The sequence below is a fragment of the Bos taurus genome, chromosome 2, assembly GCF_002263795.3.
Source record: "Bos taurus isolate L1 Dominette 01449 registration number 42190680 breed Hereford chromosome 2, ARS-UCD2.0, whole genome shotgun sequence".
In the NCBI taxonomy this organism is placed as follows: Eukaryota; Metazoa; Chordata; class Mammalia; order Artiodactyla; family Bovidae; genus Bos; species Bos taurus.
In genome coordinates, this window is record NC_037329.1 from 48,998,569 (window position 1) to 49,025,052 (window position 26,484).

At 39.2% G+C, this 26,484-nt stretch overlaps 1 long non-coding RNA gene across 1 annotated transcript in view; it reads left to right on the forward strand.

Moving 5' to 3' along the window:
• LOC112442629 (uncharacterized) overlaps positions 1-26,484 on the forward strand; it is a 158,565-nt gene that overhangs the window by 77,258 nt on the left and 54,823 nt on the right. Inside the window, exon 2 of the long non-coding RNA XR_003030832.2 lies at positions 19,689-19,838. This is a non-coding gene — a long non-coding RNA (uncharacterized lncRNA). The remainder of the gene's footprint in view (positions 1-19,688; positions 19,839-26,484) is intronic.

The following is a 26,484-nucleotide window of genomic DNA, read 5'->3' on the forward strand; positions in this document are numbered from 1 at the left end:
CTTCAATTTCATTCATCATTGACTTATAGTTTTCAGTGTACAGATCTTTAGTCATCTTGGTTAAATTTATTCCTAGGTATTCTTTTTCACGCAATTGTAAATGGGATTGTTTCCTTAATTCCTATATCTAAAAGTTTGTTATCAGTGTACAGAAAAAACATCTGATATTTATTTACCCTTTTGTACCTTGTCACTTTACTGAATTTAAAATTTTAGTTCTAACATAACTGTCCTAACATATGTCATTTGGATTTTAGTTTCTTGTGAGGTTTTTGAATGCTGATTCAATCTCCTCACTAGTAGTCAGTCTATTTAGATTTTCTATTTCTTCCTGATTCAGGCTTAGAAGAGTATATGATTCTAAGAATTTATCATTTCTTCTAGGTTGTTCTATGTGTTAGTATATAATTGTGTGCAGTAACCTCTTATGATCATTTGCATTTCTGCAGTATCAATTGTAACTTTACCCTTTTCATTTCTGTTTTATTTGAGCCCTCTTGCTTTTTTATTCTCTTCTTGGTAAATCTAGCTAAGATTTTTTTTTCAATTTTATCATTTCAAACAATCAGTTTCTAGTTTCATTAATTTTTCTATTGTCTTTTTAGTCTTTATTTCATTTATTTCTGCTCTGGACTTTATTATTTCCTTCCTTCTACTAACTCCGGGCTTTACTTGTTCTTCATTTGTAAAGTTAGATATTTTATTTGAGATTTCTCTTGTTTCTTGAGGTAAGTCAACATTACTACAAACTTCCTTCTTAGAATATTTTTGTAATATCCCATAGATTTTGCTGGTTATATTCAATTTACATTTGTTTCTAGAGTTTTTATTTTTAATTTCTCTTTTGTCTTTTTTCATTGACCCAATGGTTGTTCAGTAGCATGATTAATCTCCACATATTTATAATTTTTCTAGTTTTCTTTTTGTAATTGATTTCTAGCTTCATACTATTGTGGTTGGAAAGATGCTTGATATGATTTCAGCCTTCTTAAGTTTATTGAGACTTGTTTTGTTGTATAATATGTGATCTATCTGGAGACTATTCCATATCTGCTTAAGAAGAATGTGTATTCAGCTATAATTGGATGGAATGTTCTGTATATATATTATATATAATATATATGTTTATAGATATATATATTTATATAAATATAAATATATAAGTTATCCAACCTAAGGTGTTGTTTAAGGCCAATGTTTCCTTACTGATTTTCTGTCTGGAAGATCTATCCATTGAGGTAAGTGAGGTATTAAAGTCCCCTGCAATTGGTATATTGCCATCAATTTCTCCCTTTAGGCCTGTTAATATTTGTTTTATATATCTTAGTGTTCTTTTGGTGTGTATATAAGTATTTACAGTGTTATATCTTCTTGTTGGATTTATCTATATATTGTTATGTAATGCTCTTCTTTGTCTTTTCTTTGACTTTAAATCTTGGTTTTAAAGTCTATTTGTCTGCTATGAATATAGCTGTATCAGCTTTCTGTTTCTATTAACATGAAATACCTTTTTTCATTCCTTCACTTTTAGTCTCTGTGTCCTTATATCTGAAGTGAGTCTCTTGAAAGCAGCATATAGATGTATTTTCTTTTTTTTTTATCAAGTTAGCCTCTCTATATCTTTTCACTGGAGCATTTTATCTATTTGTATTTAACATAGTTATTGATAGGTATGTTTTAATGCCATTTTGTTAGCTGCTTTCTGGCTGTTTTTGTAGCTTCACTGTGTTCCTTTCTTCTCCTCTTGCTCATTTCCCTTGTGGTTTGACTTATGTTTAGTTTCCTTTCTCTCACTCTCTTCTCTCTCTCTTTTTGATGTATTTGATATAGGTTTTTGTTTTGTGGTTACCATGAGGTTTACATACAACATCATAGGTTTATAGCAGTCTATTTTAAGTTGATAGCAACTTAAATTTGAGCTTATTCCAAAACTCTCCATTTTTATTCCCCTGCCCATGTTTTATATTTTTGATGCCATGTTTTATTTTTATTTTATGTATCACTATTTATGTAACATATTTTTATTTTATGTATCACTAACCTCATCAGTATAGTTTAGTTAGTTTTACTACTTTTGTCTTTTAACCTTTATACTAGCTTTATAAATGATTATCAGTTCAGTCACTCAGTCATGTCCAACTGCTTGTGTCCCCATGGACTGCAGCACGCCAGGCTTCCCTGTCCATTACCAACTCCCAGAGCTTGCTCAAACTCATGTCCATCGAGTTGGTGGTGCCATCCAGCCATCTCATCCTCTGTCATCCCCTTCTCATCCTGCCTTCAATCTTTCTCAGCATCAGGGTCTTTTCCAGTGAGTCAGTTCTTCCTATCAGGTAGCCAAAGTATTGGAGTTTCAGCTTCAACATCAGTCCTTCCAAAGAAATATTCAGGACTGATTTCCTTTAGGATTGACTGATTGGATCTCCTTGCAGTCCAAGGGACTCTCAAGAGTCTTCTCCAACACCACAGTTCAAAAGTATCAATTCTTTGGTGCTCAGCTTTCTTCACAGTCCAACTCTCACATCCATACGTGACAACTGGAAAAACCATAGCCTTGACTAGACAGACCTTTGTTGGCAAAGTAATGTCTCTGCTTTTTAATATGCTATTTGATTTGGTCATAGCTTTTCTTCCAAGGAGCAAGCATCTTTTAATTTCATGGCTGCAGTTACCGTCTGCAGTGATTTTGGAGCCCCCCAATATAAATTCTGCCACTGTTTCCATTGTTTCTCCATCTATTTGCCATAGAGTGATGGGACTGGATGCCATGATCTTAGGTTTTTGAATGTTGAGTTTTAAGCCAGCTTTTTCACTTTCCTCAGGAGTTTCTTTAGTTCCTCTTCACTTTCTGCCATAAGGGTGGTATCATCTGTGTATATGAGGTTATTGACATTCCTCCTGGAAATCTTGATTTCAGCTTTTGCTTCAACCAGCCCAGCATTTCACATGATGTACTCTGCGTATAAGTTAAATCAGCAGGGTGACAATATACATCCTTGACGTACTCCTTTCCCAATTTGGAACTGGTCTGTTGTTCCATGTCCAGTTCCAGCTGTTGCCTCTTGACCTGCATACAGATTTCTCAGGTGGCAGGTAAGGTGGTCTGGTATTCACATCTCTTTAAGAGTTTTCCACAGTTTGTTGTGATATACACAGTCAAAGGCTTCGGTGTAATCAGTAAACCAGAAGTAGATGTTTTTCTGGAACTCTTGCTTTTTCTTTGATCCAATGGATGTTGGCAATTTGATCTCTGGTTCTCCTGCCTTTTTGAAATCCAGCTTGAACATCTGGAAATTCACAGTTCACATATTGTTGTAGCCTTGCTTGGAGAATTCTGAGCATTACTTTGCTAGTGTGTGAGATGAGTGCAGTCTCACCTGTTAAAAATCACTTATAATAAATAAGTGATTATAATCCACTACATTTACTATATTTACATTTACCAGTGTGATTTTTACTTTTGTATGTCTTCCTGTTATTAATTATGGTCATTTCTTTTCAGCTTAAAGAAGTTCCTTGATTATTTCTTGACTGGTTTAGTCATAATAAACTCATTTACCCTTTGATTATCTAGAAAACTCTTTATCTCTCCTTCAATTTTGAACGATAACCTTGCCAGGTTGGATTTTTTTTCCCTTTCAGTACTTTGACTATATCACACCACAGTCTTCTGTCCTGCAAAGTTTCTGCTGAAAAATCTGCTCATAGTTTCATAACATTTCCTATATACATAGTAAGTTATTTTTCTCTTTCTTCTTCTGCTTTTAAGATTCTTTATCTTTCACTTTTATTTTTTTTTTTACCCCGCTCCCGGCCCCTGCGCGCCCTCGCTCTCTCTTTCACTTTTGACATTTTAATTCTGTCTTGGTTTGGCTCTCTAAGAATTCATGTTGTTTGGAACTCTGGACTTCTAGAACTTTGATGTCTGTTTCCCTTCTCAGATTCAGTTCAGTTCAGTTCAGTCGCTCAGTCGTGTCCGACCCTTTGCAACCCCATGAGTTGCAGCACGCCAGGCCTCCCTGTCCATCACCAACTCCCGGAGTTCACCCAGACTCACGTCCATCGAGTCAGTGATGCCATCCAGCCATCTCATCCTCTGTCGTCCCCTTCTCCTCCTGCCCCCAATCCCTCCTAGCATCAGAGTCTTTTCCAATGAGTCAACTCTTCGCATGAGGTGGCCAAAGTACTGGAGTTTCAGTTTTAGCATCATTCCTTCCAAAGAACACCCAGGGCTGATCTCCTTCAGAATGAACTGGTTGGATCTCCTTGCAGTCCAAGGGACTCTCAAGAGTCTTCTCCAACACCACAGTTCAAAAGCATCAATTCTTTGGCACTCAGCTTTCTTCACAGTCCAACTCTCACATCCATACATGACCACAGGAAAAACCATAGCCTTGACTAGACAAACCTTTGTTGGCAAAGTAATGTCTCTGCTTTTGAATGTGTTATTTAGGTTGGTCATAACTTTCCTTCCAAAGAGTAAGCGTCTTTTAATTTCATGGCTGCAGTCACCATCTGCAGTGATTTTGGAGCCTACAAAAATAAAGTCTGACACTGTTTCAACTGTTTCCCTATCTATTTCCCATGAAATGATCAGACCGGATGCCATGATCTTCGTTTTCTGAATGTTGAGCTTTAAGCCAAATTTTTCACTCTCCACTTTCACTTCCATCAAGAGGCTTTTGAGTTCCTCTTCACTTTCTGCCATAAGGGTGATGTCATCTGCATATCTGAGGTTATTGATATTTCTCCCGGCAATCTTGATTCCAGCTTGTGTTTCTTCCAGTCCAGTGTTTTTCATGATGTACTCTGCATATAAGTTAAATAAGCAGGGTGACAATATAGCCTTGACGTACTCCTTTTCCTATTTGGAACCAGTCTGTTGTTCCATGTCCAGTTCTAACTGTTGCTTCCTGACCTGCATACAGATTTCTCAAGAGGCAGATCAGGTGGTCTGGTATTCCCATCTCTTTCAGAATTTTCCACAGTTTATTGTGATCCACACAGTCAAAGGCTTTGGCATAGTCAATAAAGCAGAAATAGATGTTTTTCTGGAACTCTCTTGATTTTTCCATGATCCAGCTGATATTGGCAATTTGATCTCTGGTTCCTCTGCCTTTTCTAAAACCAGCTTGAACATCAGGAAGTTCACGGTTCACATATTGCTGAAGCCTGGCTTGGAGAATTTTGAGCATTACTTTACTAGCGTGTGAGATGAGTGCAATTGTGCGGGAGTTTGAGCATTCTTTGGCATTGCCTTTCTTTGGGATTGGAATGAAAACTGACCTTTTCCAGTCCTGTGGCCACTGCTGAGTTTTCCAAATTTGCTGGCATATTGAGTGCAGCACTTTCACAGGTTAGGGAAGTTTTTAGTCATTAATTTTTAAAATAAGTTTTCTGTTTCTTTCTCTCTATATTTGCCTCCTGAGACCCCTATAGTACAAATGCTATTCTGGCTGATGTCATTCTATTGGTCCCTCAAGCTATCATCTTAAAATTTGTTTCTTCTCTGTTTTGGTGAGTTCCATTGCCCTAATTCATCCTTCTGCTTTATGCAGTCTGCTTAGGTCAAGGGTGCGGGCTTCCCTTGTGGAACAGTTGGTAAAGAATCTGCCTGCAATGTAGCAGACCTGAGTTCAATTCCTGGGTTGTAAAGATCCCCTGGAAAGGGGAACGGCTGTCAACTCCAGTATTCTGGCCTATAGAATTCCTTGAACTGTATAGTCCATGGGGTCACAAAGAGTTGGACACGACTGAGTGACTTCCACTTTCACTTTGTCCAAGGGTGCAGGGATGAGCATGGGTTGGGAGGAGCCTGAGGGACTAGAACTACAGTTCTGAGTTAGTTCTGTTTCTTTGAGGCTTGACGGTGGTCTCCCCCACGTCAAGGGGTAGGTGCAGGGCCTGAGGGGCTAGCATTGCTCTTCTGAGTGAGCTCTGCTTCTGCATGGTACAATGACAGTGTCCGCCTTAGTAGAGAGCAGTGCTGGAGCAGGAGCCTAGTGTAGGCTGAAGGGTTCACTGGGGTGGTTCTGGCAGGCTGGCCAGAGTACCAGGTGCTTTTCAATCTGCTGCCTTTCTGCTATGACAGTGGATAAGCGAGACTGTACATATTCTCTTCAACAGTGATTGTCTATGACCTTCTGTTAAGCCCTTGCCTGCTTGCCTGCTAAGTCGCTTCAGTTATGTCTGACTTTTTGAGACTCAATGGACTGTAGCCTGCCAGGGATGGGGGTTCTCCAGGCAAGAATACTGGAGTGGGTTGCTGTGAAGCCCCACTGGTACTCAAACCAGCCAAGGGTGCTTATCTTCCCAATGTCAGATGCCAGGGCTAAAGTATTCAATATGGAGCTCAAACCTCTTGCTCCTTAAGAAGGACCCTCCAAACTGTGATATCTTCCTTCTCTTCAGGGTCACTCGCCAGAGGTGTGGGTCCCAGCTAGATCAGAGCCATTCTCCTAGACATCAGGTCATTCTCAGAGAGAGTTGCTGTATACGTAGTTGTAGTTTTGGTGTGCTTGTGGAAGGAGGTGAGAGTCTGCCTCCTGTATCATCTTGACCTACTTTCTCCGTCTATGACCATTACTTTTAATTCTTTATCAGGTAGATTAATTATCTTTGTTTCATTAAGGTCTTTTTCTGAGGTTTATCTTATTCATCTTTTCAGAAAACATATTCCTCTCTTTACTGAACTCCATGTGTTTGTTTCTATTTATTGGATGAAACACCTACTTCTCCCAGTCTTGAAGAAGTGGCCTTGTGTCAGTGATGAATCTTATCCTTCAACCTAGCTCTTGGTTGTCTCTTGAATCTTTGTGATTGTCTAAGCAGATTGATTTGCTCTTGATAGGTCCCTGTTGTTGAGCGTGTGCCAAGCCCTGTCAGTGTTCCAAGGGGAGGCATATCATTTAACACCCAGCTTCAGACTGATTGGAAGCCAAATCCTCAGGCATCAGCTTTTAAAATATGTGAATATATATAGTCCTGTGGGGCTACAACTGTAAACCCTGCTGGGATCCAGACCACGAAATTTAGAGTTTTTTCCTGAGTGACAGTTGCACAAATCTGGTCTCCAGAGGAGTGTATATTACCTCTTTTCTGGAAGGCATTGTTGAGCTGTAGTGAGGCCAAAGGAATGCACAAGGATAGTGTCCTCCATCTACATTCCCTGAGAGAGGCTTCCTAGCTTCTAGATGTGTGACAAGCCTGAAGCTCAGGCTGAAATTCAAGGACAAGTAAATAGGCCTTTTGGGGGTGTGTTTCAGTTTGCTGACTGTGCAACAACCTGGGGGTGGTTCCCTGCTAGGAAAGTTTTCAACTGTTACAATCCTGTGGAGAGCAATGCAAGCCTTCTTGGCCACCAGGGCTAGGTAATAAGGGGCATCTCCCGTGTGGATTGCATGTGCCCACCAGCTTTAGTAAGGGAGTGGGACCCCCACTCACCAGTTTCAACAGGACAGGTCTTAGCGAGACAGTGGGAAGATGCCATGTGTGTGCTAGCAGACTGGAGGGAGAGTACAAAGATGGCATCCACCAGCTCCTCTGCCTCAGGAGAGAGTCCTGTCTATCCACTACCCCTCTAGCAGATGGTTTAAAATTAGCAAGTGAATCTCCTTCTCATGTAGTCTAGACACTTTCAAACTGCTCCTTTTGTGCTGGGCCCCAGGGTAAGTGAGACTTCACATAAGCCTTTCAAAAGGAGAATCTCAGTTCTCCATAGCCCTTTGTGTCCCTTGGACATAGGTCTGCTGGTTTTCTAAGCCCGATATTTTAAGGCCTTGTCTCTTTGATGCAAGTCCCAAGGGTTGGGGTAGTTGTTGTCAGCTCCTCTGGGAGAAGCTCCAGACTTGTGAGCACCCCTCCTATTGTGAAGCAGCATACTGGGGTTGAGTTTTTCATGAGACCATGTCCCTGCCTCTCCTACCCATCTTGATGTGGTTCTTTTATCTCTTGTTGTTGAGAAGCAGTGCAACTAGTTTTCATTTCTTTTTCAAAGAGAATTGTTCATATGTAGCTGTAGAGTTGGTGTGTCCCATGGGAGATGAGCTCAGGATCTTCCTACCCAACCATCTTAGACCTCTGCTGCCGTGTTATTTAAAAAGGTGTTGAATTTGGCCAACACAGTTGTATGGTCTTTGTAAGGTTCAAATGAAACAATGATACAAAGTGGATATTTCAACATGGGGTAATGGAAGACATATGAGCTTCGAAATTGGAACTTCCAAGGTTTAAATCTCAAATCTACCACTCCTTAGTGGGGATCATCTTGGATAAGTGATCTAATTTTTCAGAGTCTCTAATATTACTTTTTAAGAATGTTACTCCAACTAACAGGAATGATATGAAAGTTAAATTTTAGCATGTAAATAAGTCTAATAGGTATATGGTAGGAGATTAATAAAGATTATTTTCTGCCTCCCCACTCCACCCCAATTTGAAATCTGTCATTACGGTCAGAGTATTTTTCCATTTCTTTCTGCTCATCAATTTTTGAGATATAGGTGCTATCTCTTGGTCTTACGACAGATTTGGCCATGAGGGTCCAAGATTGACAGGGGTTGTAACCACTTTTCTTAATTTTGAAAACAAAACAAAACAAAACAAAAAACACCTTCTGCAGCAGTTCAGCCTTGTGGCTTTCCTCTCATGGCTTGGTCCACCCCATGTATACCTCATCAGATAACAGGTGTCAGTGCTTTATCCCAGCTGCAACATGCTAGTAGGAGATCTAACATTGATCAAAAATACTGATTTGTGTTTTTTCTGTCTCTGTATAAAGCATCTTGATGCAGATCAGTTCCTATTTCCTTGGTAACAGGAAACACACCCATTTCATAATGAGTAACAGAATTTGCTATTAGTTCAAACCAAAGCTAAGTCCAAAGTTTGGACATACAGAAATTGATTTAGCATATGTTGCTCATAGCACTAAGACTTAAGGATCAAAAATCTTATTTCAGTCCTATTTGTTACTTTTTTTGTGTGCAATCACAAGGCTCTGTCATACGTTTTATGATTGTTAAAGCAAAATATAGACAACAAATGTTAACATACTGGGCTAAGGAAAACTTTCCTCTATTAAAGAGAAAAATTGAAAGGTAGAGACTAGTTTAGGGCTAGTTGGGTTACACACCCTCTGTAAAGTAGGCAGACAAAGTTCTTCTATATCCACCCCTGGGAAGAGTGTCTAGCCTTGGCAGACATGATACTTCTAATCTGTATTAATCTGGATAGAGGTACAGTGGAGAAGGCAATGGCACCCCACTCCAGTACTCTTGCCTGGAAAATCCGACGGGCGGAGGAGCCTGGTAGGCTGCAGTCCATGGGGTCACTAAGAGTCAGACACAACTGAGCGACTTCACTTTCACTTTTCACTTTAATGCATTGGAGAAGGAAATGGCAACCCACTCCAGTGTTCTTGCCTGGAGAATCCCAGGGACGGGGGAGCCTGGTGGGCTGCCGTCTATGGGGTCGCACAGATTCGGACACGACTGAAGCGACTTAGCAGCAGCAGTAGTAGCAGAGGTACAGTAACATTACAAACTAGAATCAGTCCTGGGAAAGACATAATGTAGGTAAGCTTAACACTCTTACTGTATTTTCGTCACATTGTCCTTTCTTTTTTCCTAGGTGCCTTGTAGCTTAAGTCTGATCTTGGAATTCTCTCCTTAGCAGGATTCAGAGTCATATTTTCCCTCTGTCTTCCTCCCTTTATAAAGGCCTGATGTCCATCATCATCAATGTTAATGACACCAATCTTCTTCTAGAGATATCTGTATATCAACAGAGACAATGCCCTATACATCTTTTTTATAGTTGGATCTTAAGTAACAGGTATATATGGCTAAAACACTTTGAGGCAGGCACCCCCTTTCTACATTATTCAAATCATATCCATGCTACAGAAACATGGGATAGGAGTTACAAACTTCCTTTATGAACTTGCATTTAAGTTGTATTCTTTTAAACCAAGATGAATATTCAAAAAGAAAGCAAATCAAAAAAGATCCCAAAGTACATGATATAGTAGTTGATGGCAGAACAGTACTCCCACTGAGAATAACATAAAAGTTGGACAAAACATAAAAATGATCTGTCTGAAGAGTTTAGAGAACAGCTGAGATGACTGAGTGGCCAAAGTTAGCTGGAAAAGAAGATAATTACTGAGAGATGAGCTGATATTTTGTGAGTTGTTTTCCTCCCAGGGATGTTTACCAATTCTTGGCCTTTGCGGGGAGGCTCAGAATCCAGCAAAGGGCTGTAGCTAAGGAAGAACCCAGCAGAACTTCTGAGCATGTCACAGTGCAATGGGGGTCAAAATTGAGGTGCAGGGTTATGGAGGCTGTCAGGACTTGAGGGACCAAGATCCTGGCGAGAGGGGGATAAATTCCACCTTTTAAGATTTTTCTTTGGCATTGTGTGTGTGTGTGTGTGTGTAATATTCTTAAGCTGTGAAGAGAAAGAGTTTAAAAAACAAACTAGAAAGTCTCTGAAAAGTGGTTTGGGGCTTTTGACAATCATAGCGATAAAGGTGCTTCCCTGGTGGCTCAGTGGCTCAATCATTTGGACATGATTTTCCCTGGTGGCTCAGACAGTAAAGATCTGCCTGCAATGCAGGAGACCCCCGGGTTTGATCCCTGGCTCAGGGAGATCCCCTGGAGAAGGGAATGGCAACCTACTCCAGTATTCTTGTCTGGGAAATCCCGTGGATATAGGAGCTTGGCAGGCTACAGTCCATGGGGTCATGAAGATTTGGATATGATTTAATAATTAAACAACAACAAATGGAGATAAAGAGGCAAAAATTGTCAAGCAGGAATAGCATACTAGTCTCTCAGTAGGGACCTCTGGAAGATACACACTAGGAGTGATAAACCAGGCTTACCTAAAGGTTTACAAAATCTGTAACCAGCCTTGACTTAGCTCCCTGCTTGGGTTGCAGGGATCTGTACCTAGCTCCTAATTGGCATCTCCAAATGTGTACAGCTTTTCTTTATGTAGAATAGTTTTACCATTTCCTTTTGATTTTTAGAAAAACAAGAGTGTTCAATTTAAATAGTAAAAGATTATTTTTTTGGGCATACAGATGAATCTCTAGATTTCCAGGGTGCTGAAATTTAACCTAGGGCTTCCCTGGTGGCTCAGTGGTAAAGAATCTGCCTGCAATGCAGGCGCCCCCAATTGGATCCCTGGGTTGGAAAGATCCCTTGGAGGTGGGCATGGCAACCCACCCCAGTACTCTTGCCTGGAGAATTCCATGGACAGAGGAGCCTGGTGGGCTACAGTCCATAGGGTTACACAGAGTCGGACATGACCGAAGTGACTAAACAGCAGCAGCAAAACTTAACCTATACCTTTTATGAACTTAAAAAAGAAATTCATTCAATAACTCAGAAAGTATTTATTGAGTGTTACTAGTCAGTTTCAGGCACTAGTCATGTGCAGGGGGTACAACAGAAAAGCCAGGCAGAGCTATTCTCTGTCCTTGACGAGTTCACAGTCTATTGGGGAAGCAGACACACTGAGTGTAATCAAGAAATAATATACACATGTCTAACAACTTTCTAACATTCCAAGGGTCAAAAACAATACGAGCTCTGGAAAATTGGGGATTTGGAGGCACATAACTTCATGGGTTTCTTAGTGTTGGCAATGGTGATACACTAATCTGAGGGCAGTAGGATAAACTTGCTCATTGTTGAGTGTCCTTTATGAAGTTTTATGATTAAATGTAAATTATCTCTTTGTCTACATCTGGTTAAAATATTACTTCCCAACCCCATTCACAGTGCAGTGTGAAATGATTACAATATATGGAGTCTAGAGACCATAAGGACTGACAACAGCCTATCTGTGTTTCCTTCTCCTATGGTGCTGTGGGTCCTACAATACATTCTCTCTCACCATGTGTAGGGATAGCTGCATAAATACATAAGGTATTACCAGTAGTGGGCTTTACAATACTTTGAAACTGCCAGAAACTTAGTAATGAGTGGGATTTTTTCTCATTTCCTAGTTCATTTCTTTGATTAGGGATTAGAACTCTCTCTGGTCATTTTTGTATATGATGTATTGCAGCAGAGAGAGCAGGCAAGCATCAAGTTTGGGTGACTGGGTTTTAAAGTAGATTAGGTTACAGGAGCAAGAGATTTAATACATACAAAGAAAAAAGGTTGTAAAAGGGGGACCATTTGGTTAACCATGTCAAACTGGAAGCCTGCCTCTTGAGAGATATGGTCTAAACAGAGCAGTGGTACCTATGGACATAGGATAGAAGTGAGATCTGGGTGGAATAATTGTGTAGCTTTTCTAGACAAGATGGTCCAGATATTGTATTTTAATCACCTATGAAGTAATTTTTTAAATAAAGCTAAAATTTATTTTTTAATTAAAATATATCATGTGTAATGTGCAAACAGGTTTAGACAAGACTCTAACTGTGGAATTATCTTGAGAAGTTTGGAACCCAGTGTATGACTCTGCACTAGAACCATCCTCCCAGGATTCTTTAAGAGCAGTTAAAAAAAAAAAGAGCAGTTCAGTCTGGGGCAAGGTGTGTATGCTTGTAAGTTATTCACAAGTATGGATATGTTGCTTACAAATGGCAACATTTAAGGATGAGACAAGTTATTACAAATTAGCTTGAGACACTTTAAGGAGCCTTAAGGTGACAGCTCTTCCTACCCATTCACTGGTGCCAGGAAGCATGTTGCAATAAGAACTAGAAATCCCTGGGCATACGATAGCACTACTCTAGGCTTTGAGATAGACCATTTGTTCCCAACTCTTTTAATTTAGTCCCTTTGCATTATGTAAATGATGTAAGCAAGTGTTAATGGTATTTTTAATAGAATTGATTCAGAAGCATTATAAGCCCAATGAGATACTTAGGGATGAGTCACAGCAATTTAATAGGCTCAGGTACTGGTCGTTTATTTTCCAGAACTGTGCTGTCCATTTTAATGGAAAGTGCCTCAGAGAATAACAATTTGTAAGTCCTTTTCTTTATCATTTTTTCCCTTCTAATGTGTGTGTGTGTGCATGTGTGTGTGTGAAGACTAACACATAGTACCTTGGAAATGAGCTTTTATTTGGAAATTATCATCCCTGTCAATTTCAATCCTGGGTGTTCATAAGAAGGGTCTTGGATATATCTTTATCTTGTGTCTAGCACAGTGTCTGGCACATAGTTGGTGCCCATTAAATATCTTTCTATCTTTCTGTTGAAAGATCGTGAAAAATAAAACAAAACATTGACTGAATACCAAGGACGTAGTCCAAGAAGCTAGGGGAAAACAGTCTGAAACCCAGTTTCTAGATGGCAGGTCAAGAGGCAAGGATGCAAAGTTTTGACACCAGTAAGGTGGACTAGAGAATGTTTAAAGTGGAAAATAGAGTTTCTTATGTTTTCTTGCCAAGGGACATCGTTTATATACAAGGTAGTGCTGAACCTAGCAACTGGGAGAATTAAACACCTCACTCAAGTTTAGAACAAGAGGAGTTGGGGCTTACCGTCATATAAGATTAGGACTTGGTTTACAAGATATTCCTAAGTGAAAAGTCTACCCTAGACAGTAATTTTTTAAAGTTTTGAGTCCATCTCAAACTTACAGAAGAGTTTCAAGTACTGTATGAAGGACTTTGGTGTTCTTGCACTATTCAAGAGTTAAGTTGCTAATCTCATGACCCATCAACTGTGAATATTTTAGTGCGTATTTCCTACCACCACAATATTTTCCTATGATAACCACAACAAAATCATCAAAATCAGAAACTTGACATTTATATATGACTACCAAATAATCCTCAGATCTCATTCAAGTTTTATAGGTTTTCTCAGTCAGTAATGACGTTTCAGAAGCACATCTTACATTTAGTTTTCATGAATCTTTAGTCCCCTAAGATCCAAAAGAGTTACCTTTTTCCTTGGTTTTCATGACCTTAACAATTTTGAAGATTACAGGCCTCTTAATTTGTAGAATGTCCCCCTGTTCAAGTTTGTCTGATGTTTGCTCACGAATGGATTCAAGTTATGCAAATCTGGCAGGAATATCATAACAGTGATGCTGCATTCTTTCATTGTATCTTCTTAGGTAAATTTTGATTTGTCTAGCTACTGATGCTATTACTTTGATTGTTTAATAAAGATGGTATCCTCCAGGCTTCTCTACAGTAATGTTACTCTTTTCCCCTTTGTAATTAGTAATTATTTGTTAGCGATGATACTTTGCAGCTATGTAAATATTCTAGTCTTTGTAAGGCTTCCTATTCATTCATTTATCCATCACACTTTCAGTTTATTCATTTATTTACTTATATCAGTATGAATTCATTGTTTTCTATTCAATTGGCTATAATTTGTAATTGCCATTATTTATTTTGATGTTTGAATTGTTCCAGATTTGTTCAGTAGGAGCCCCTCAAGCCAGCTTCTATGTTCTTTTTTGACATATCACCATCTGTTTTGAACACTCTTGCTTTCTGCTACAAAAAGGTGTTCCAACCTTACAGGGAACTTTTTTTTGCCCTAGTCATGAAGACGAGCCATTTCTCCAAGGAGCCAAGTTCCACTTAGTGGTATTTAGAAAACAACTTCTGTGTGCATAGTTATTGGGATATCACTGTTCCCATGCCTTATCATTTGTATTTGTTTCTCTATATATTCATATTTATATGTCTTTCAGTCTATTTATCTAATTCTACCAGCTTTGACATCTCCTGCCTTTCACCCCAAATGTAGATGTTCTCATTGTACTGAGTTCTGACTCCTGATGCCAGACCACTGCGGCCATTGCCTTCTGCATGGTTGTCATTATAAATTGCTTGGGCTTTTGCATCCCACTGTGGGCCATATCTCCTCTATCCTGGCTAGGAAATTTACTGTACTCAATTCCACTTCATGGCTTTAAAGCTGAATTGTTCTAGGAGGGAATGTAAGAGAGGAGAGAAGGAGGGTGGAGAGAGAATGAGATAGAGAGAGAGGAAGGAAGAGGGAGAAAAGGAGGAAGAGGAAAGAAAAGGAGAAGAAAGAAGAGAAGAGAGAAAGTACAGACTTTATATTAAAATAAATAAATTACCTTTCCCATGAGCAAAAGGTCCTTGTTGTTGTTAGTCGCTCAGTCACATCTGACTCTTTCTTTGTGACCCCATGGACTGTAGCACATTAGGCTTCCATGTCCTTCATTATCTCCTGGAATTTGCTCAAATTCATGCCCATTGAATTGGTGATGCTATTTAACCATCTCATCCTCTGCTGCCCTCTTCTCCTCCTGCCCTCAATCTTTCCCAGCATCGGGATCTTTCCCAGTGAGTCAGCTTTTCGCATCAGGTGGCCAAAATATCGATTACATACTTTTGATCCAATTTATATATTTAAAAATAGAGACTCACAATCTCATCAGGATTTGAGGGCTACCAATCTGTTTGGGGTTTCAACTGGTAGATTATGGGGCTTGGATTTGTTGTCCTTGCCATGTTTGAGTGAGATCCACAGTTTTCAAACTATGTTCTCTGTAGGCTTAGGTTCTTTGCATAAGTCTCAGGGCTGTTCTGGGAGGATAGGTGGGAGAAGTGTGGTGTCTCAGTGGCTTGACTTTGTTTCCCATCCTACTTCAACCAGAAAATTCTGTTTGCAACTGTTCTATGTATCAGGTTTCACATAAGACTCCAGCTGAAAAAATTTCAAATGCTAAAAATGTTTGAAAACTGGAGTTAGTTGATCTCTCTGAGAATGTCAGCTGGGAGTTATAAGAATTAACCTTTGTAACTTTTATTTAAGTGTACATCTTTTCTTCATGAATCTGAGCAGTGGATAATTTTGTCATTAAAAATGTTTTTATTGTAAATGAAATACATGATTCTTTTATATTGTTCTCAAAATATGGAAAATGGAAAACCATTATCTCCTTACTTTTTCTGCCTCTGGTACAATATAAGAAAGCCATTCAACATTTTGAAATATTCCTTTCCACTCTTTTTGTTTTGCTTTACTATTATTTTTTAAAGTACTTGTAAGCATATATTATATATAACATACTCTTAGTTTTCTAGACATAGAATTTCTGGGATCTCAGTTTCAACGAAGGATAAAACAACAGGGGCTTTCTTTCTTGCTAATATAAATTTCCTATAGTATTAGAAGCTGGGGATACATTCCCTGTCCTCATTAAATTTGCAATCTAGTTGGAAAAGGGACTAAACAATCTTAAGTGTGAGAGGTATTAGAAAGAAACACAGAACATTGTGAGATCATAAGATGGGCAGAGTGCACTTTTTGGATACACAGAAAAAATATTAGGCTTCCCTGGTGGCTCAGTGGTAAAGAATCTGCCTGCTAGCAGGAGATGTGGGCTTGATTCCTGGGTTGTGAAGATCCCCTGGAGGAGGAAATGGCAACCCACTCCAATATTCTTGCCTGGAGAATTCCATGGACAAAAGAGCGTGTCTGGCTATGGTTCATGGAGTTGCAAAAGAGTTGGACGTGACTTAGTGACTAAATAGCTATGGGATGGGTTTCCTGCCATTAGCAATGCAAAGAATCCCCCCTGATATGCTCACCACCCAAAATAAACCAATACCAACAATTTAGTTGTTTTATATCAGCCTTTCATCAAATGATGTATTTTAACAAAGGTGAAATCATGAATGTATGTTGAATTGATTTAAGATGTCATCCCAAGAAACACTAGTGCAGGGGAGAAGATAGCAAGGGAAGGAATGCAATAAGATGTATGTTACAAGATAGTTACCAGTGTAGGCACATGGGGCTTAATCCTTGGTGAGTAATCTATGGGAAATCGTATAGAACATACTTCAATGTCTTCCTCCCTTAGTGGTGAAGAAGCTGGGGTATTTATCTAACAATTCCTTACTCATCATCGGTTGAAAACTACCTTGGGGCATTACCTCTCTTGTACTTTTGTTTGTCCTCCATGTGAGTTAACTGCGATCCTGTGTCCAGAAATATAGTCCCCAGTCAAAGTTTCAGGTATTCCCCAGTAACGTGCTTTAGTGAGAGCAAGTGGGTAGAAAGGCTCTACCAACATCAATGATCATTTCTCACTCTCATCTTACTCAGCCTTTCAGTATAATTCAACAATTCAGTATAAAACAAGGATGCACCACCTTCTAAAAAAATTTAGCAGTACCATCTTTTCCTTCCTCACTGGTTACTCTTTCTAAGTCTCCCAGGTTGATTCATCTATACACTTTCTCTCACTTATTTAATTCCCTTTACTGCTTCATTGAACTCCAGACCAATATATACACCTGCCTACTTCACTGGCATATCTAGTAGGCATTTCAAAATGTTTAAAATGAAAGTGAACTCTTGTTTTTTCATCAAACCTTCTTCATTTACCTATGTTTTACAGTTCATAAAATGTCCACCCTTTCTCTAGTTGCCAAAACATTTATGAACAATTCTTGATTCCCTTTCCCTCACCTGCCACATCTGACTTTATCAGTAAGTTCTCTGGTCTTCATCACAAACATAAAAACTGTAAATACACCAGTTTCTCCATATCCATCTCTGTCCTCTTAGCACAAGACATTATCATCTTTCCAAATTTACTTGCAATGGCTTCCTAATTGGTCTGTAGATCCCTCCACCCTTGGACCTTTATAATTCATTCTATACACAGTAAACTAAGTGATATTTTACAATCATCTTGCTTCCTTCTTAAAATCTCTGACAGTTCCCCACAATAGTTGAACGTAAAAATAGCACAATAATTTTGACCTTTCTTACCACTCTGACTCATTTCCTACCTCTTTCCTCTGATTTCTGCACACTAACGACTTGCCTTCTTCTTTTCTTAGTCATTCTTAACAGGAAAGTACCACATCTTGGGGCATTTTTAAGTTTGTGGTTGCATCTTTGCTCATTGTGATATTTGGGTGGAGGTCAGTGATTTAAGATGTCCTGCAGTGTGCCGGATAGCCCATGAAATGAGTACAGTTCTGCCTCCCGCATGACTTCCAAATATCCTACCAGACATTCATGTAGGTGAAACAAGTGTTCTTAAAATTATTTGGACCTAAAGCCTAATTCCACTTTATATATAAACACATAATTTATTATACCCTGAAATTTCTAGGAATGCATCCACATTGTAAATTGAGAAAAGATTGTAATTTGTTTTGTTAGAACTCTATCAAGACTTGCTCACTGTTTCAGAAAATCATGTCACCAATGGCAACGCCATTTGTGGCATATGAGTTGCCAATGCAACGCACCTGTACCTGAGTCCCTTTGTAGTTGTTGCATTCGTGCTGATTCTAAGTATAGACACAAACATCTGACTACTTCATATGGCTTCTTGTTATTATACCTGAGCATTTTCATCTAGAAATGCATATCATTTTATTATAAATTACCTCTCCATTCTTTTTACTTTATAGTATAGTTATGGAATTATAGTAATATTTTTGGATATTATTTGTGTAAATAGTTTATAACATATATGAATTTGGCTTCAGGAATAAAGGAACTATTTGTCATAAAAAGAAGACTCTGGAGCTAACTGAATTGAGAACACTGCTCTAAAACTTTAATCTGGATACTATCCCGGCTGTTCAAAATGCTAGTTCCATTTGCTATAGTCTTGAACAATGAGCAAATTTCTCTTGTAGATCTATAGAAGGAGAGTAGGATGGTATACCAGTTCCTGAACAAATTTTAATATCTATCTGAAATTAGTCTGGTAGAGCCATACATGCGGCAGAGATGATTAGCCAATTGCCAAAACTTCTGCTCTTCATTAGGTAGACCACATTCCCTATTATGTTTGTCATTAAGTGTAGAAGAAATTTGAAAAAAAATTGTTTCTGCATGCACATTTTCAGAGTTCTTTTTGTCTGTGTATAAAACTTACTTCAGACGATCAGACCTTCTAAGGTACAGTGTGCATTGACATTTCCCTCCTTCTTCCGTCCTTTTTTTCCTGTGAGTTGCTCTCATGAAAATAATTTAGAAAGGTTTTAAGGTAGAAGGGTATGATGAGTACCAATGGAAGCAGTAGGATAGAGGTGATGACTCCTTATGTTTATTTTATTATTTTGTTTTCAACTCTTACTTAAAATTGGGGGCTTCCCTGGTGGCTCAGAAGGCAAAGAATCTGCCTTCTCCAATGCAGGAGACCCATGTTTGATCCTTGGGTCAGGAAGATCTCCTAGAGAAGAGAATGGCAATCCATTCCAGTATTCTTGTCTGGGGAATTCCATGGACAGAGGAGCCTGGTGGTCTGTAGTCCATGGGGTTGCAAAGAGTCAGAGCAATTAACGGCTGAGCAATTAACCCTTTCTAAAGCTGGGTCACACTTAGAGTAATGGTGTAAAAAGTAAGATATAATTAATTTTCTTCCTTTTTTACAGATAATCTCTTTTTGTAAGTGTTTCTCAGTTCAAATCTGTTTTCCTTATACTTTGTATTTCTCTGAGATTTTGGCATTTAGCTGCCCATAAGACACTATTTTCAGTATTGAAGTTTTTGCCCTTGGGAAGGGAATGTTTTTAGAGATTTTGAGAATGACTATATTGTAAGCTAATGGTGTGGGACATTTTAAAATCAAGAGCAATGGTATTTATTTACATACCAGATAATAGCCTGTATAGTTGTCACAGGCTGATGGTGATCCATGGAGAAATGGTAATGGACAGAAGAAAATATTATAAGTGCTTTGTTGTAGGTAAAGGACACACTTAATGATACACAGACAAAGAAGATGAAGAAGCATGTTGCCTTTTGATTGGGAAAACTTCAGTGGACTTCAAGTTTTCCCACAATGATGACCCAATGAGACTACCCAACTAGGATGAAGACACCACCACTTGTGGGGGTAAGCTCTCCTTACCATTCTTATTATGATTTTTCTACCCTCCTGGTCATTCTCCACTCCTCAGGGTGCTCTGGGCTGGTGCACTGGATGACCCAAAGGGATGGGATGGGGAGGGAGGTGGGTGGGGGTTCAGGATGGAGAACATATGTACACCCGTGGCAGATTCATGTCAATGGATGAATGTGAGTTTTACATCAGCTTTTTCATTCTCCTCATTCACCCTCATCAAGAGGCTCTTTAGTTCCTCTTCACTTTCTGCCATTACAGTGGTATCAGCTGCCTATTTATGGTTGTTGATATTTCTCTTGCTAATCTTGACACAAGCTTGTGATTCATCCAGCCTAGCATTTCACATGAGGTACTCTGCATAGAAATTAAATAAGCAGGGTAACAATATACAGCTTTGATGTACTCCTTTCCCAGTTCTGAACCAGTCTGTTGTTCTGTGTCTGGTTTTGATGCTTCTTGACATGCATGCAGGTTTCTCAGGAGACAGGCAAGGTAGTATGGTATTCCCATCTCTTTAAAATTTTTGTACAGTTTGTTGTGATCCACACAATCAAAAGCTTTAGTGTAGTTAATGAAGCAGAAGTAGATGCTTTTCTGGAATCCCCTTGCTTATTTTATGATCCAATGATTGTTGGCAATTTGGTCTCTGGGTCCCTCTGCCTTTTCTAAATCCAGCTTGTACATATGGAAGTTCTTGGTTCACGTACTGTTGAAGCCTAGCTTGACGGATTTTCAACATTACTCTGCTAGCTTGTGAAATGAGTGCAATTGTGTGGTAGCTTGAACATCTTTTGGCATTGCCTTTCTTTGGAATTGGAATGAAAACCACACTTTTCCAGTCCTGTGGCTACTGCTGAGTTTTCCAAATTTGCTGGTATATTGAGTGCAACACTTCAACAGTATCATCTTTTAGGACTTGAAATAGCTCAGCTGGAATTCCATCACCTCCACTAGCTTTGTTTGTAATAATGCTTCCTAAGGCCCACTTAACTTCACACTCCAGGATGTCTGGCTCTAGGTGGCTGACCACACCATTGTGCTTATATGGCACTCCACTCCAGTACTCTTGCCTGGAAAATGCCATGGATGGAGGAGCTTGATAGGCTGCAGTCCATGGAGTCGCGAAGAGTCGGACACGAATGAGCGACTTCACTTTCACTTTTCACCTTCATGCATTGGAGAAGGAAATGGCAACCCACTCCAGTGTTCTTGCCTGGAGAATCCCAGGGACGGGGGAGCCTGGTGGGCTGCCGTCTATGGGGTCGCACAAAGTCGGACACGACTGAAGTGACTTAGCAGCAGAAGCAGCAAGACCTTTTTTTGTACAGTTATTCTGTGTATTCTTGCCACCTCTTCTAAATCTCTTCTGCTTCTGTTAGGTCCTTGCTGTTTCTGTCCTTTATTGTACCCATCTTTGCATGAAATATTCCATTGCTATCTCTAATTTTCTTGAAGAGATCTCTAGTCTTTCCCATTCTACTGTTTTCCTCTATTTTTTGCATTTTTCACTTAAGAAGGCTTTCTTGTCTTTTCTTTCTATTCTCTGGAACTCTGCATTCAGTTGGGTATATCTTTCCCTTTCTTTGCCTTTTGCTTCTCCTCTTTCCTCACATATTTGTAAAACCCTTTCAGACAATTCCTTTGCCTTCTTGCATTTCTTTCTCTTGGGGATTGTTTTGGTCACTTCTTCTTGAAAGTGTTGTAAATCCTCACCCATCATTCTTCAGGCACTCTGTCTACCAGGTCTAATCCCTTGAATCTATTAGTCACCAGCACTGTGTAATCACAAGGGGCTTTATTTAGGTCATACTCGAATGGTTTAGTGTTTTTGCCTACTTTCATCAACTTAAGCCTGAATTTTGCAATAAGGAGCTCATGATCTGAGCCAGTCAGCTCTAAGTCTTGTTTCTGCTGACTGTATTGAGCTTCTCATCTTCAATTTAAAGAATATAGTCAATCTGATTTTGGTATTGACCATCTTGTGATATTCATGTGTAGAGTTGTCTCTTGTGTTGGAATAAGGTGTTTGCTATGACCAGTGTATTCTCTTGTCAAAACTGTGTTAACTCTTGCAGAACCTTTTCACATCAAAGCATTCATCAGAATAATTCAGTTAATAAGTAACTCCTATAGATTGCTCATTCTTAAGGAAAAAGTTGAATGGTTAAGAATGTGCCTTGCAATTGGCTAATCAAATTAAAGATCATATTATTACTTGTTGGGATGCTTGGGTCAAAAGAAATGTCAAAGTAGACTGCTGCTGCTGCTGCTAAGTCGCTTCAGTCGTGTCCGACTCTGTGTGACCCCATAGATGGCAGCCCACCAGGCCCCACTGTCCCTGGGATTCTCCAGGCAAGAACACTGGAGTGGGTTGCCATTTCCTCCTCCAATGCATGAAAGTGAAAGTGAAGTCGCCCAGTCGTGTCCGACTCTTCGTGACCCCATGGACTGCAGCCTACCAGGCTCCTCCATCCATGAGATTTTCCAGTCAAGAGTACTGGAGTGGGTTGCCATTGCCTTCTCTGGCAAAGTAGACTACTAACAAACACAGTGCTTCAGAATTCAGGAACACATCTCATAAAACTCTGTTTCAAAGACAAGTTATAATTTAGGGCAAAATGCTATGTATTTATGGAGAAGGCGATGGCACCCCACTCCAGTACTCTTGCCTGGAAAATCCCATGGACAGAGGAGCCCGGTAGGCTATAGTCCATGGGGTCGTGAAGAGTCGGACACGACTGAGCAACTTCACTTTCACTTTTTACTTTCATGCATTAAAGAAGGAAATGGCAACCCACTCCAATGTTCTTGCCTGGAGAATCCCAGGGACAGGGGAGCCTGGTGGGCTGCTGTCCATGGGGTCACACAGAGTTGGACATGACTGAAGTGACTTAGCAGCAGTAGCAGCTATGTGTTTATTGAGAACTATATCAAATATTTCCTCTTCTGCAAAATTTTGATCAGTTTACTTTGGCAGAACTGGTCAATTCTTTTTCTAAAAGTAATTTGTTCATTGATAGTGAGTTATTACTATTAGTATTAGCAGTGATGGTAGTACTAGTAGTATTAATATTTGTAGTGGTAGTCTAGAAGTTATTTGGCAGAGTGTATGTCTTCTTATGTATCCTTATGGCTCAATTCATTGTCAGGCCTATAGTAATTGCTCATCAAATGTTAATTCAAATGAATCCCTGTATCCGAGAATCAATGAATGAACCAGTTTCAATGAAGGGTGAATTATGGTTTCCTCTGCATCATGGGGAGAGTAGATCATGACTCTTATAGAAATGGTAGGATTGTGACTTTCCTATTGGAGTAACGAATTTAAATTTTACTGATGGGAAAAATGCAGTCCAGGGATATTCCTCTAGGATTAAACTTTCTGAAAGAGGAATACCACTAAAGATTGGATTTTAAAACATCAACAAAAAAAGTTATGGAAAACTTTTGAAGTGTTAAATGATCATGAGAACAAAAATTTGGACTGCATTTTAGACTGACTATTTAGCTTTAAAAGCACAACAAATTGAAGAAAGAAAATAGCTTTTCCCCCTCCTTGGGGGCCTGCTGCTTTCTGTTGGCAAAAGTCAGCCATTGCATGGGGAAACGAGACTCCAAGTTCATGAGTGCAGAGTCAGAAGGTGTATTTACTTGCCTCTGTATTCCCAGTGCTCCACAGAGATGTTAAAACATATTAGGTTTCTAATAATATTTGTTGAATAAGTGGATCAATAAATGAAACATGTTAATCTGACTATGGTTTCATTATAAGCAGATTTGTAGGCACCAAGCCAGTTTCTACTGAAAGTTAGTTATAATAACTCTCATAGTTTCACTCACAACCTTGGCTGTCTGAACTTATTTATTCCTCAAAGACATATTATTTGGAAATGTGAATTCTCCTGGCATGGGTTTCTACTGCAACAAATTCTTCTTGACTCCAGCTGCCTGATGCTGAAGTTTCAAAGTTATTTTGAATGCTTCTCTAGCATTTTGTCCATAGAACTGCTATAGCTGTTTTCACACATAATTACCTTTACAAAAAGCCTTTACCAAATGCAATTTCCCTTTTATGAAATTGTACATATGTGGATTTACTTTTGTACACTTTTCTACAATCAGGAGAATCTTACTTTGATTAGATGCACACCTGTTGGGGATAGTTTGAAAAAGAGGCAGTAAGAAGTTGGGAATTTGAAAAAAAAAAAAGAAGAAGAAGAAGAAAAAGAGGTAAAACAGGTGGCAGACCAGGGGGAAGATTTTTAAAATACAGTTTTAGGAGAGTTAAGGTAGCTGAGGCCAAATTAGAACAGCCTTACATTGGCTGGAAGGCAGAAAGGTGCATGTGTTCTAGTATAGAATCATCAGGCGGAGAGCTTAAGTTCTGTGAGTGGGTAGGACGGAGGCCTGAGAGGTGCCTATTTGATGTGCCTAGCTGCTTAAATGAAAGTTGCTTAGGGCTTTTATCCAGCCAAGTTACTATAGTATTTTTGGGTTGCCCTGTGACCCAGAAGGAAGGAGCCAAGGAGTCATCCATCTGCCCAGAAAGCCTATAATATAACATGTATTGGGGAGGGAAGGAATATACTATCTGCCACAAAGTGTGACAAATATACAGGTATGTTGTTGAAAACCCTCAGAAGAGATTTTAGGATACCATCTTCATGTTTGGCTTTCAAGAACCCACAAAAATATACTTATAATAACATAGCTTCATTAAACCTTGGTAGCCCAAACTTATGTTTCCTTTAAAGACTTACTTTTCCTGGAAATGTGGATTCTTCTTGCATAGGCATTTTTGAAGTCTAAATCTTTGATTGGGGAGGGAAAGTATAAATGTTTGTGTACTAATTTAAAATTGCATGAACCACAGATAAGCAAAAATATTACTTTCTTTATCTTTCCATAACTAGACTTAATTTTAATCTGCAGTCCCCTTTTCAGTCTGAAGCAGAAAATGTCATTTAGTTACTCAGAGTGGTTTCTCAGTGATTTCAAATTTAAATCCAGTCATCGTCAAGAATCCCCCCCCCGACCCCCTCCAACACTAATTCTCCTTGGGGTTGATGTTAATCATGAATGCACTAGGATGCATTATTTTTGGAGAGAGGGCATACATTCCTCCATATTGATTTGCCCTGTGCTGACATTGTAGGCTTTGATTGTCCGAATGGCTGGAACATGAGGACCCTCCAAATTGTTATTTTAGTAGGGAGCAGCATCCCCTGTTCAGACTGAAATTGTATAATCTATACTTTAGCAACTTACTCTTCCAATAAGCACCAGAATCTTCTCTATTAATTTTGTATTACATTTAGGATTTTCTTGGCCACATGAAAAAATACTTGGTAGTCTGATTCCAACAATACCCTTGAGGACTTCTATGACAAGGCAGAAAACCTGTTGCGAATTCATTCTTCTTTCTTCCCTCCCTCCCTCCCTTCCTTCCTTCTATCCAATGTCTATTGAGTGCCAGGTACTTACCAGGCACTGGTAGTAGAAGATTCCTTCTCTGAAGAATTTCATTTTCCAGTAAAAAAGCAGGAATTTTACTTTCTAGTAGGATGTGAGAACAAAAATAATTTGCCTCCTACTTCCACCCACCCCCACCATCCCCAACATACACACATGAAGCTTGGATATTGGAAGCTTGGAAATTTACTTTCACTCAAAATGTTCTGTCTATATGAACATCACTTTATTATTTCATGAAACCTTTGCCCAGATGTATGGCTTTAACTCTTCAATGGAAAGTTTCAATAAACAGTTTGAACCCTCAAGTTCTTTGAACCTCTTGCCTCAAAAAATCTTATCTTACTGTTTCATGGTCCTGACCCAGTCGTAACCAATCCCCCATCTCCAACCTCACCCCTCCAAATTAAAAGACAACTTTAAACTAAGCTTCCAATTCTCAACAAACTACAAGCTTGCCTCCCTGAGATACTGTTGAAGCACTGTCATGGGAGTATCTTGCCTTCCATGATAAGTGACAAACTCAGCTTTGCCTCAACAAGCCATCAACAGGCTGTGTTGTTGGTATTCAGGGAGCCAGCACTTGACAGTGTTATCATCATAACTAGTAGTTAGCCCTGTTTTGAAGAGAAGGCATATTTAGTACATATAATTAACTCAACTTTCTGTGAAGAATTATTTTAAATGTATATTTATGCATGATCCAAAGTTAGGCCTTTCATTGCTGCTTTACGATATGGTTGGATACCCAAGAGAATTTACTTCTCAATGGATGTTAAAAAAACATCCATTGTTCTTCGTTCATCAACATGGTAGGGTTTACATAATGTAGGTTCTATTACTACTCAGGTATTGAGGTTAAGTCCCCTTAATAATTCCAAATGCTGAGTATCCCTCACCTGCGCTAGATTCATGCTCAACTTCAGTCACCTGCTACTGTGGTTAGGTTCATAAACTGCCTGACACAGGAGGTGCTATTTTAAAACATTCTTTATTTTTGACTAAGCATAATCCCTTCTATCTACATTGTCCCTTCATAAAATCCTAACCCAGGTTTTATGATCTGAATGTATTTCCCTAAAAATTCATATGTTGAAATCCTAACCCCCAAGGTGAAGGAAGCTCAGCTGGTAAAGAATCTGCCTGCAATGCAAGAGACCCCAGT